This window comes from Schistocerca piceifrons, chromosome 4 (genome assembly GCF_021461385.2).
Source record: "Schistocerca piceifrons isolate TAMUIC-IGC-003096 chromosome 4, iqSchPice1.1, whole genome shotgun sequence".
NCBI lineage: Eukaryota > Metazoa > Arthropoda > Insecta > Orthoptera > Acrididae > Schistocerca > Schistocerca piceifrons.
The window spans coordinates 407,663,255-407,676,115 of NC_060141.1; the positions used below are offsets into that span (position 1 = coordinate 407,663,255).

The 12,861-nt window shown below is 43.0% G+C and overlaps 1 protein-coding gene and 1 long non-coding RNA gene across 3 annotated transcripts in view; one reads left to right on the forward strand and one right to left on the reverse strand.

The window, feature by feature from the left end:
* Positions 1–12,861, forward strand: part of LOC124794786 — a 246,117-nt gene that overhangs the window by 31,873 nt on the left and 201,383 nt on the right. The gene's annotated exons all lie outside the window — the stretch shown is intronic.
* Positions 1–12,861, reverse strand: part of LOC124794787 — a 68,508-nt gene that overhangs the window by 26,210 nt on the left and 29,437 nt on the right. The window contains exon 3 of one of the 2 annotated variants that reach the window (XR_007016611.1): positions 132–519. The exons of the other annotated variant lie outside the window; for it this stretch is intronic. This is a non-coding gene — a long non-coding RNA (uncharacterized LOC124794787). Of the gene's footprint in view, positions 1–131; positions 520–12,861 lie in introns of those variants that run through there. 2 annotated transcript variants of the gene reach the window in all.

The following is a 12,861-nucleotide window of genomic DNA, read 5'->3' on the forward strand; positions in this document are numbered from 1 at the left end:
GTTCACGTATGTTGTCTGAGTTTTTGGAGCCCCAAATTGTAACGTTGTGGCAAATCACATGTCCAGAAATTTGGAATGTTGCTCTAACTGAAAACCGGCCCTTTTTCAGGCTGTCATTGTCAGCATCTATGGTCAACAGCATAGAACACATGAATGAGTGCCACAGTAAAATGATTATTTGGCTGTAATGCTTGGACCATTTTCATTTTGTATGCAAAAGGCATGATCACTTATGTAACACTATGTACAGTTGGTCTCAATTCCTGCAATTCATGTGATCTTCAACGAATTGACTGCTGGGGGCTGTGCTAAAATGCTGTTGGCACTCAGTCAACATTTGCTTGAGGCCCAAGCAGACATCACTTCAGAGGAAGTCTGTGACATTTCATTTTTAAGTTTCTGAACCACCTCATTATGCTTGTTTATTTCGGTAGTGCCATCCCATACTGTTGTTGATACCAGATAAATAATTGTGCCTTCTCCTAGTCTGTTGCCATTTTGGTGCACACCAACTCAGATCTGCAACAAAGGACAAAGGAAAAAGTTTTGAGAGCTAGATCTCTTACAAGAACATGAAGTTTTTTATGTCTTATAGTTTCCAAGTTACGATATTTTGAAATAATAGCAGGACTTTGCAGACACACTACATTTTTTACTGTCCATCCAGTCATACTAATGATCTCATGCCACCAACAGTAAATACTAATTGCAACTATTTTTTTAATTTGGAAAACTGGCAAGTAAATTTCAGGGTTCTAAGGCCTGTTTCTGAGAATGAATAAATATCTTCAGACAGTGAAATTTGTGCAAAAGTATAATTTCTTGGACCTTGAAAAGATAACACACTATAAACTGATACCATGAAACAAAACTGGCATTACTATAGTGAAAGGTCAGTGGTTAACAGTTATTGTTATCAGAAGAACTCTTAAGAATACCAGTTTCGTTTGACGTAACTTACAGTTGCGGAAGTAGACCATTGACTAATCTAACAGGGAAAATGAAAGTTAAGAACTGAATGTACTTGGTGCATGAGTTACAATTAGTTAGTTTCATGTTTCAGGAATCATTTTCATGATATATTGCAATGATGTGGAATGAGCGATTTTGCATTCACTTGTGCACACCTTTTTTGTGCTAAAAACAGCCTTACTGTGGGCAAGTGAATGTCTCTTTTTTTTCTTCTGGTATTATATTTGTGTACATCATTGTTCCTTTTGAACTCAAGAGAATCATTTATAATAAACTTCATGATGGGTGTTTTGACTGCTGCTTTACAGTACCCTTATTCCAACTCCTTAAACAAATGCCTACAAGATGATCATGGATGAGCACCACATATTATTCATACGGCACATTTTTTAACAATAAACACTTTCTTTTGTAAAGATTAGTTACCCAGAAAAATATTCCACATATTAATGAATGGAAATTGAAAAATATCTCTACTTAATGATTTGCAATGATTCTAAGTGCAAATCTGATTGAACCAAGTTGTTTTAAGAGTTCTAAAATGTTCTTTTTCCAGTTTAAATTCTCATAAATATGGGCACCTGAAATTTCTTCCCTATTTATTATTTGGCCCCAATGTGTCACTCTTACCATTGGTGTAGTGCCTCTGGATGTGCAGAACTGAATATATAACTTCTTAAAATTGAGAGACAGAGACCAGTTGCAGGAAACCAGTCAATGACACTTTTAAGAACATTGTTTACCATTTCTTCAGTTGTTGTATGTACACTTGGATTGATTACAATACTATTGTCATCTTCAGAAAGAACTAGTTCTGCTTGCCGTATATCAGACATAATATCATTTCTGATATGAGGAACAATAGCAGATCGAAGATTAAGCCTCGAGGAATCCCATACAGGATCTCGGTCAGAAGGATCTCCCTAAGTACAACTTTTTTGTATCTTTTGGTTAGATATGACATCCATTGGTTGGCTATACCATCAAGTCCATGAAACCTCCATTTACCTGGGAGAATATTGTGATATGAATTTATCATGGAATGGATTAAATTTTATGTCAGCACCTGGTTTATTATAAATTTCATTCCATGTCATCTCTTGTAAACTATTCTTAAAAACATTTGTTCTGGAGTCATTAATTATTCTAATTGTTTTCCACAGAGGATTATCAGTATTGTCTTATTTATACTAGCTAAATGTGCATCACAAGCAGAGAGAGTTGTATTAACACGATTCACGTTGTCCGTTGCACTTCACATAGTGTAGACCGGTAACTGTCTACTAGGCATGCCCAATGTAAAACTGACTGGGCACGGCCCGTACTGCCTGAGTTGTTGTTGTTCCGCTGGCAGAGGGCGCAGCCGAATTCTCGCGTGCCCTCTGGTGGACAGGACTTTACTTGTGGCAACTACTGTCTGTGACGCGCCGTGCCGATGTGCGCCACCCGCGACCTTTCTGGTGGCTACTGCACTCCTCCTCCTTCGGGGGGGTGAAGCCACTGTGATCCACTGCGTCGGAAGGTGAAGCGTTCTGCAGTAGCGATGACCTCCACGTCGATTGGAATGCTGGAGTCGGGGGGAATTGCCAACCCTCGAGCCGGAACCTTCGAATACGGTTGGAAGTGACCCACATGAAGAGGCCTTCGTCGTCCCACCATCAGAGCCCGGGACAGAACGGGCGACAAGCTGTCGAACTCTGGATCCCGTTACACCTCGGGAGGGGCAAGACCCAGTGGCGGGGACGATGGGGAAGGCACGATCACAGGTGAACCAGCCTCCTGAGAAATCGGGCCGGCGAGGGGGGCCGGCTCTTGCCGGGGCATCTCTAACGATGACGATGCCGGTGCTGGAGCTACTGGAGGCCGCCAAGGCTGAGAACCATCGCATGGTGGCGAAGTCACAGGTGGGAGGGGCGGTAGCGTCCCCTGAGGGTGGGTGCCCAAACGTGGACGTAGCTGATTTTGGTGACGACGTACCTCCCGGTCCTCCGCCTGCAAGGTATAGAGCCGGCGGCCATTGCGGTGCAGGACCACCACCGGCATCCAACGTGGATTGTGACCAAACCCACGCGCCCAGACCGACATACACGGTGGAAAGCCGGGTACCCCGTTTTGCAAGGATCAGGCCGGAGGAGGTGCAGCAGAGTCCTAGGTAGGAAATTCGTGCACATACTTTTTCATCTGCATCTTAAATGTGCATACCATGCGCTCGGCTTCTCCATTCAATTGTGGATGAAAGGGGGGAGAGCAAATGTGCCGAATACCCAAGTGCCTACAAAAATCCTGGAAGGTCTGCAAAATAAACTGAGGTCCATTGTCCAATACCAGGGTGACTGGCAGACCTTCCACAGAAAAGATTTTTGCGAGTGCCTGGATTGCAACTTCTGAAGTGGTTGAGGAGCAGTGAATCACATATGGGAATTGGGAATAAGCATCAATGACAATGAGCCAAAAGCCATTGAGAACTGGGCCCGCAAAACCTATGTGAACACGTTCCCATACCTGAGTTGCAGGCAGCCATGAAGAGAACGCTGACCTGGGAGACGCCTGTTGGCTCGCACACTGGGAACAGGCGCCACTAAGTGCTCAATTTCTCTGTCAATACCGGGCCAGTACACATGTCTGCAAGCCAAGGTTTTAGTACGGGAACACCCCAGTGCCTGTCATGTAATAACGTGAGGACCTCCCTTTGCAAACTTGCAGGAACAACCACGCGAGGAGCTGTATCATCGGTAGCCAGAAGGAGAACTGCTTCCAAGACTGATAGGCGGTCTCGTAGAACAAAATAATTACGAAGAGGGTCCGAAGCCCGGCCTGGAGGTCGGGACAACCACTCCTGCTGAACGAGGTGAACTACTTGCCGGAGAACCGGGTCAGCTGCTGTTTCCCTGATGACTCTAGCGGAAAGCCATCAACCGCTTGGCAGGACGCCACTTCCAAATGAAAACACATAATCTCCTCCCGATCAAACTTAGGATCCGGGCCCACCAGAAGACGGGAAAGAGCGTCAGCATTGGCATGCTGTCCGGTAGGGCGAAAATGAATGTCATAATGGTACTTAGAGAGGAACAAGGCCCAGCACTGCAGTCTGTGGGCCGCCCTATGCGGAATCTGAGAGGTGGGGCCAAATAATGATATTAATGGCTTATGGTCAGTGATTAACTGAAACTTCATGCCATACAAGAAAGGGTGAAACTTGGTAACAGCGTAGACAATGGCCAAAGCCTCTTTTTCCACCTGGGAGTAATGGGCCTGCACGGGACTAAGAGTTTTAGACGCAAACGCCAGTGGCTGCTTGGAGCCATCCGCGGTGCGATGGGCCAGGACCGCCCCCACCCCATACTGCGAAGCATCTGTAGCCAGGACCAATGGCTTATTGGGGTCAAAAGTAGCCAAACAAGGCTCTGACGTGAGGAGGCCCTTCAACGAGGTGAACGCGTGCTCGCATGCAGGCAACCAATCAAAAGGAACGCCCTCGCACAGAAGGCAGTACAGGGGGTGGGCTATGGTGGAAGCCCTGGGAATGAACCAGTGGTAATAGGCAATCTTGCCTAAAAAGGCTTGTAACTCCTTCAGCGAAGCGGGCCGCGGAAGGTCGACAATACCTTGGACCAAACTTCCTAGCGACTGGACGCCGTGCTGAGAGATGGTGTAGCCCACATACTCAATGGACGGTTGGAAGAAGTTCGACTTACGCAGGTTGCAACGCAGGCCCAAGGACCTGAATTAGAGAAAGTGGGTTCGAAGGTTGTGCAAGTGTTCCTTCGTGCTGCGGCCTGTGACAATTATGTCGTCCACGTAATTAATACAATGAGGGATTGTCAACATGACGTGCTCAAGATAACACTGAAATATCGCCGGGGCACTGGATATTCCGAAGGCCAACCGCTGGTACTGGTAAAGGCCAAATAGAGTGTTGACGACTGCCAGCCGTTTGGGAGTCCTCATCAAGAGGTATCTGATGATAAGCCTCCGAAAGATCGATTTTCGGAAAATATTGGCCTCCCGCCACATCGGAGAACAATTCATCAGAACGAGGCAAGGGATAGGTGTCCACCACCAATTGGGACTTTATGGTGGCCTTGAAATCGCCACAAAGACGTAATTTTCCCGAGGGTTTCCTGACAGCAATGAGGGGCGAAGCCCACTCACTAGAAGAAATGGGAAGAACGACCTCGAGGGCTGTCAGCCGGTCTAGCTCTGCTTTTACCTGAGGGCGGAGAGCCAAGGGGATCTGCCTCGCGCATAGAAAACATGGGCGAGCCGACGCCTTCAACATTAAGTGAGCTTCAAAGTCTGAAACACGCCCCAGGCCCTCCTCAAAGTTATCCTTAAAGTCAGAGGTCAAAGATTCCAATGATTGATAGGGAACGTCTTCGGAGACCAACTGCACGGTGTCTGCAATAGAAAAACTGATAGCTTGAAAGGCATCCAATCCAAAAAGGTTAGTGGAGCTCGCATCACTGACAACAATAAAAGTAAGAGGCCAAGTGACTGATTTGTAAGTAATGTCGGTAGTGAATTGACCCAGTAGGGGAATGAACTGTTTACCATAACTGCGGAGACGCCGATAAACTGGCGCCAACATAGGCGACCCAAGGTCGGAGTTAGTTTGTGCATTCAACAAGAAACTGCCGCACCCGTATCTACTTGCAGTTGTAATCGGCGTGACCGAACCGACACCTTGATAAAAAGTTTGTGTGCCGATGCGTCGGGAGCCTGGCCCGATGATACTTCCTGAATGTCAACGTCCATGTCCTCTGTGCCTGCTTCCTTTGATTCTTTTGAGGCTGAGTGGCAAACTTTAGCAATTTCTCCTTTTTTATTACATTTGCGACAAACGGCCCAATGCTGGGCGCACTCTGACCAATCATGATGTATATAGCACAACGTACAGGATGGTAACAGGGACCGGCGGCTGGAACTCTATTTATGTGCCGTGCGGGAGTGGCCGTAATGGCCGGATTGTACCGCTCGCACGTCGTCCTCCAAGGACACAGTGGACATGGCCGCGCCACCCTGAACCGCCGCGACATCGCACCATGCTTCCAGCTGTTCACCTGCAGCGTGAGAGACTTCATACGATTGAGCAATGGACAGGACTTCCTCAAGGGAAGGGTCTTCCAACAGCAGGGCCTGTTGCCAGACCTCCCAATCAGGGGCCGAACGAGCAATGACGTCGCACACCATAACGTGGGCATACGATTCTCGCGACTGCTCTGTGACAAAATGACACTTCCGACTAAGACCGTGCAGGGTAGCAGCCCACGCCCGGCAAGACTGATGGGGCTGCTTCTTGCATTGATAGAACTCGATCCTAGCCACCACAAAATGCGTGCGGCGGTGATAATATGAAGACAGCAATGAACACAATGTGTCAAAAGACAAGGACGAGGGTTCCTGCAACGGTGCTAGCTCCGCAAAACTTGATACAGCGAGGGAGATATCCAAGACAAGAAAAGAGCACGACATACCTCCGCATCGGCAACATGAAATGCCTGGAAATGCTGCCGAAGGCGATGTTCATATGCGTCCCGATCCTCCGCCGTCTCGTCATACAGGGGAAAGGGAGGAGGGAACGGCGCTGGAGCAGACTGTGTGGAGAGCAACGCCAGAAACACTTGTTTCATAGTTGCCATGAGCTCTGTCTGCTGCTCAACCAAAACCCACACTAAATCCTCCATGCTGTGGATAAGCTGCGAAACCGGAACAACGACGCAACACGCGAAAGAATGACCCTACTCGTTGCCAATTGTGTATTAACACGATTCACGTTGTCCGTCGCACTTCACATAGTGTAGACTGGGAACTGTCTGCTAGGCATGCCCGATGTAAAAGGGCACGGACCGTGCTGCCTGAGTTGTTGTTGTTCCACCGGCAGAGGGCACAGCAACTACTGTCCATGATGCACCGTGCCGATGTGCGCCTCCCTTATCTTTCTGGTGGCTACTGCAAGAGTATTTGTTATTGGCTACATGGTTATTTTTACTTTTAGTTTCAGAAAATAAAATATTATCAGTTAGAGTTCTTCTGTCATTATCCACCCATGTTGGGTGGATATCCCCAGTGGGAATCCATGTACAGTTACAGTTAAAAGTGAACTATTTTTCAGCACACACTTATATCCTGATCACTATAAAACCTACTTACCTCAATGTTTTTATATGTGTGATCTGTCTTAATATACATAACAATCCTTTTTCCCATATTAACTGTACATGAGTTACTACCAGGTAACTATTTGGATTGTGTAACCTGTAAACTGAGTGTATGTTTGCATCAGCATTCGCTGTTTCACAGTTGAACTGTAGAATGGTACCCACAATGCCATCGTTGAACTGAATCTTTTTTAATTTCACATTATTGACAGTGGAGCACCCAATAATAGAACTGGACACAAGAGTGGAATCATGTCATACTTCCAGACGAAACCCAGTTGAACATACACCATCAAGGTACCCATGCATGGGAGCTGTGAGGAGAATGAATGTTGCCAGAAATGCATTCATTCTCATCATACAGTGCTAGCACCCGACATCATGATATGGGATATGCAGCGCAATCATCTCTGGTTCACATATCCAGTAATTTAAACAGCAGTCATAACATTTCTGATTTTTTAAGGCTGGTGACTGGGCCATGTCATTGAGGTTGACATTATCTTTCTGCGAGATACCACAAGACCGCATGTTGCCAGTGTTATCCTCATTTTCATGGATAGATAGGGTTTTGACTGTTCCCATGGCCAGCTCATTCTCCAGATTTCTCATGTATTGAAAACTTTGGTCATGGGTTACCAAGAGCCTAGCGCACCACCACTTGCCAGCCATTTTGTTTGATGAACTTGGGTATAGAGTTCAAGCAGTATGGAATGAGAGATGCCCAGCTGGGTTAGATCCATTGTTACTGCCAGAGGTGGCAGCTCTTTGTACTAAATTATGCAAAGTGTGTACCCCAAAATCACCTACAAATATAACTGTGAATTTTTCATACCATACTATATATGCACAATAAGTAAAATGCCTTTATTACTGGATTTCCTGGTTCTGCAATTTTAGTAGCCAGAGGTGTATTTGTCATGAATGTTAAAACACAACTTTTCTTCCTAAAATATCAGTATTCTTTCATTTTTTGAATACTGTACTGTACTACTGCACTGCTCCCACAAACTACAAGCCTTCATGCACTTATAATGTGAACAGTATAGTGACTTTTGACTGATGGATAGAACCAAATAATCTCATTGTACTGTACGATTATTCAAATGTCTCCTTTTAGAGAAATTCTTTGAAATATGTTATATTAGTATAGTTTTCTGTGTTTATTAAAATCACACATTTCTCTTGACTATATTAGTCTGTAAATATTTTATTATTATTTTTCATTATTCTTATGAAATAGTGACTCTTCAGTCACTTCCAAATCTGTACAAAAACTTTTTTTCTGAGCCTGTTTCCCCAGCTTTCTTTCATAACTATGTTGTGTGTGTTAAATACTGCTGTCTTCTTGACTGAGACACAACATTGAAACAACTTACTCTTTAAGAGTTCATGTGGTGAAAATTGTTCACTTTCTCTCATTTTGTTTCCTGAAAACTTAACCATGATTGCTATGTATCACAAAAGATATCTCTTGTCTTCTTCTTTTCCAATCCATTAGTTAGCCTTAATAAGTGCTTCTTAATTGCTTCCAAGTGTCTGAATTGACATTTAATAGCAATTATAGCTGTAAAGAATGCAAAACTGGAGATAGCTGGTAAGTGATCAGTGCATCAACACCACAGAAATCATAAATATGGTAGCTTCAATAGCTTACAGTGTAGCAGCTTTAAGAAGAATCAAGTTGGCTATGAACCAATGGGCCAGAGAAGAACTTTGAGACAAATGTTCCTTATCACTACTGCAACCAGTTACACATGCACTGACATGAAGATATATAAAATTATGCTATGGGAAAACAATGTCCTGTCAAAAATACTACGCATAACATCAGCACTGCGTCGTATCACATCATTCAACACAGAAAAGTTGCTATGTCTACCACCTTTAATACTTATGTTCACTATAACTTCTGTATATTTCATTGTCTTGGTTATATATCAGTTTGCCACTGTAGACCATGCTCCATGTATTCTATGACTAAATATTAGTTTTGGTGCTCTGGAGAAAGTGGAAAATTTGGGTCTCTTGTTATGATCCCAAGAAAGGCAGCATAATGTGTAAAACACTGGATTCATATTTGCCAATAATGCATTTCCAAGACCCCTGTAGCCTTCCCAGTTTAAGTTTCTGTAATTTCTGGAAGCCATTATCTTGACCATCTGAACAAGTGCTTTCCATCTCTAATGACTTTACTGTAAATCAGGCGTTCAGTACTAAATTTCTTTTCTTCTTGCTGGCAAAATTACTTGAGTGAGGAGGAGCTTTTCCCTTCACTGCATTTATCTCTGATAAAGGCCAATGTTGCTAAGTGGAGCTCAACATTCCACTCCATTCCTCTTCACACAACGCTCGTGGTGTAGGGTGGAGCATACCATCTCCACTTCCTGAGTCATTTATCAGAAGAGTGAAAGAAAATTTGCAGGGATAAAAGATAATTTCCACCCAGCTATAAACACAGCTGTTTATATCTACATCTACATAGGTACTCTTCAAACTACCATATGGTGCTTGGTGGAGGGTACCCTGTACAATACATGTCATTTCCTTTCCTGTTCCACTCACGAATAGAGCCTATATGCCTATATGCCTCCATATGAGCCCTAGTTTCTCATATCTTCATGGTCCTTATGCGCAATCTGTGTTGGCAGCAGTAGAAACATTCGGCAGTCAGGTTCAAGTGCCTGTTCTTGAAGTTTTCTCAACAGCATTTCTCAAAAAGAACATTGTCTTCTCTCCAGAGATTCCCATTTGACTTCCCGTAGTATCTCCGTAACACGTGTTGTTCACACCTACCGGTATCAAATCTAGCAGTCCGCCTCTGAATTTCTTTGACTGTTTTCCTTCAGTCCAACCTCATACGGATCCCAGAACATCAAGCAGTATTCCAGAATAGGTCACATCAGCATCGTATATGCAGTCTCCTTAACAAGTAAACCACTCATTCCTAAAATTCTCCCAATAAACCGAAGTCAACCACTTGCCTTCCCTACCACAGTTCACACACGCTCGTTCCACTTCATATCACTTTGCAATGTAATGCCCTGATATTTAAATGACATGACTGTGTCAAGCAGGACACTGCAATAATACACCTGAACATTACAGGATTGATCTTCCTGCTCATGTGCATTAACTTAAATTTTTCCACATTTAGGGCTAGCTGCCATTCATCACACCAACTGGAAATTTTGTCTAAGTTGCCTTATATCTTCCTACAATCACTCAACTTCAACACCCTACCATGCACCATGGCATCATCAGCAAACAACTGCATATTGCTGCTCATCCTGTCTGCCAAATCATTTACGTAAATAGAGGACAACAGCAGTCCTATCACACTTCCCTGGGCACTTCTGACGATACCCTCATCTGGGATGAACACTTGCTGTCGAGGACAACATACTGGGCTCTGTTGCTTAAGAAGTCTTTGAGCAACTCATATATCTGTGAACTTATTCCTTATGCTCATACCTTTGTTAACACCCTGCATTGGGACACTGTGTGAAATGCTTTCCGGAAATCTAGAAATATGGAATCTGCCTCTTGCCCTTCATCCTTAGTTCTCAGCATGTCATGTGAGAAAAAGGCAAGCTGAGTTTTGCATAAGCGATGCCTACTAAAACCAAACTGATTTGTAGAAATAAGCTTCTCAGTCTCAAGAAAGTTTATTATATTTGAACTGAGAATATGTTCAAGGAGTCTGCAGCAAATCGAAGTTAGGGATAATGGTCTGTAATTTTGTGGGTCCATTCTTTTACCCTTCTTATAAACTAGAATCAACTGCACTTTTTTACAGTCGCTTGGGACTCTGCTGAATGCAAGCTAGGCAAGAGGCCAATGCCATAGAGTACTGTTTGTAAAATCGAACTGGGATTCCATCCAGACTTTGTTGATTTATTTGCTTTCAAATCTTTCAGTTCTTTCTCTATGTCAGGTATGCTTATTACTGTGTCATCCATATGGGAGTCTGTCTGATGAGACAGTATGTTTGTATGATTCTCCTGTATAAATGATTTCTTAAATGTGAAATTTAAAACTTCAGCTTTCATTTTGCTATCTTCAACTGCCTTACCAGACTGGTCAATAAGGGACTAAATGGAAGCCTTACACCAGCTTAGCAATTTTACCTAAGTCCAAAATTTTGTCGGATTCTCTGCCAGATCTTTTGATAAGATGTGACAGTGATAGTTATTGTATGCTTCGCACAAATCTGTACTACCCTTTGCTTGACGTCATTTGTGTGTTTCCTTTTGAACCAAGAGTGCAGCAACCTCTGCTTCCTCAGCATCCACCAAATGTTGTCATCAAACCATGGTAGGTCTTTTCCGCCCTTTATCTGCTTACTAGGCATATAACTCTCCAGACCATGATTTACAATCTGCTTAAACTTTGCCCATAATTCCAATGCATCCATCTTTCTCATAAACTAATTACTGATAAAGTCGGTACATTCAGGAAATCATATTTGTATTGTAGAACTGCACAGAATGCAGAGATGAATGTAAATAGGTCTCCAATATTTTGAAAAGGATAGATTGAATACATCAATGAAAACAATCAATATTTGAAAATATAGTGTAACTGAATAAATAAAAAAAATCTATTCAGCAAGCAATGGCAGGAGAACACAGACATATAAGGATTAATTAAATTTGCAAGCTTTCAGAGCGATTGGTTTCTTCTTATGGGACAAGGGTTGAAGGGGAAAGACAAGGTATGAAGGAAAGGGACTGGTGAGGTTTAGGAATGAGGAGAGTTTGAAGAGTCACCCAGAACTGTGGGTCAGGACAGATTCACCAGAAGGAATGAGAAGGATGTACAAATGATGATAGAACAATAGTTGACATTTAAATGCCAATTTACAAACTGTTATATCTAAATTGATCATCCAAAAAGAAAATAAACAAGTGTAAAAATGTGCTGAAATTTTATGACATTTGCACATTTATCATGATGTGTGTGCTTGAATTTGTGAATAAAGGAGATCCAGTCTTGATTGGATCTTTGAAACAACTACTCTTAGATTCCCTTCCAGCTGCCATCGTGACTTATGTTTTGTCTTGATGAATGCCGTTGCAGAAAATGTTGACTCAACAAGTAAGTTGATGCTGCACATAATAATGTGTCCACTGCCCTTCTTGTTAAACTGGGACATTCATTTCAAACCTACACCCAAAATTTTTCAAGAGAATGCAATTTAAATTCATTTCAAAGCCTTCTGTCACTTGAGAGTGTTATTAACTCCACTTGCTTTATTGCTGACAAGTGGTGTGTTACAATCTTATCGAACAGATTGTGGATCCAGTAATACTCAGAAGATGGTTCAGGAAATGTATTATCGAATTGTTGATGAAAGTTTTTGGGATGTACTATGCCAGTTCTTCTAATTTTACCTATATCCAATTCATTTTCCTTCATGAAATCATTCATATGAGAAGACACCTCACAGTTACACTTCTTCAAGTGGTTTTTCCAAAGTCCAGGTTTTCTCTTAAATGCAAGTACTTTCTTGCTTAAAAAGATGATATTGCTATTTCAGCCTTTAAGTAATACATTTAGATCGTTCAGTTTGTCAAACATGTCATCCAAGTAGCACAGTATTGGAAGCCAGTTCTCATCCAGAAAGGGAGCCGCAAATGTAGAACTTCCACTCAATAGAAAAAGACGAAGTTTATCCTTCACCTCCACAATGCGATGAATCACTTTGCTACAACACAATCAAAGTGCC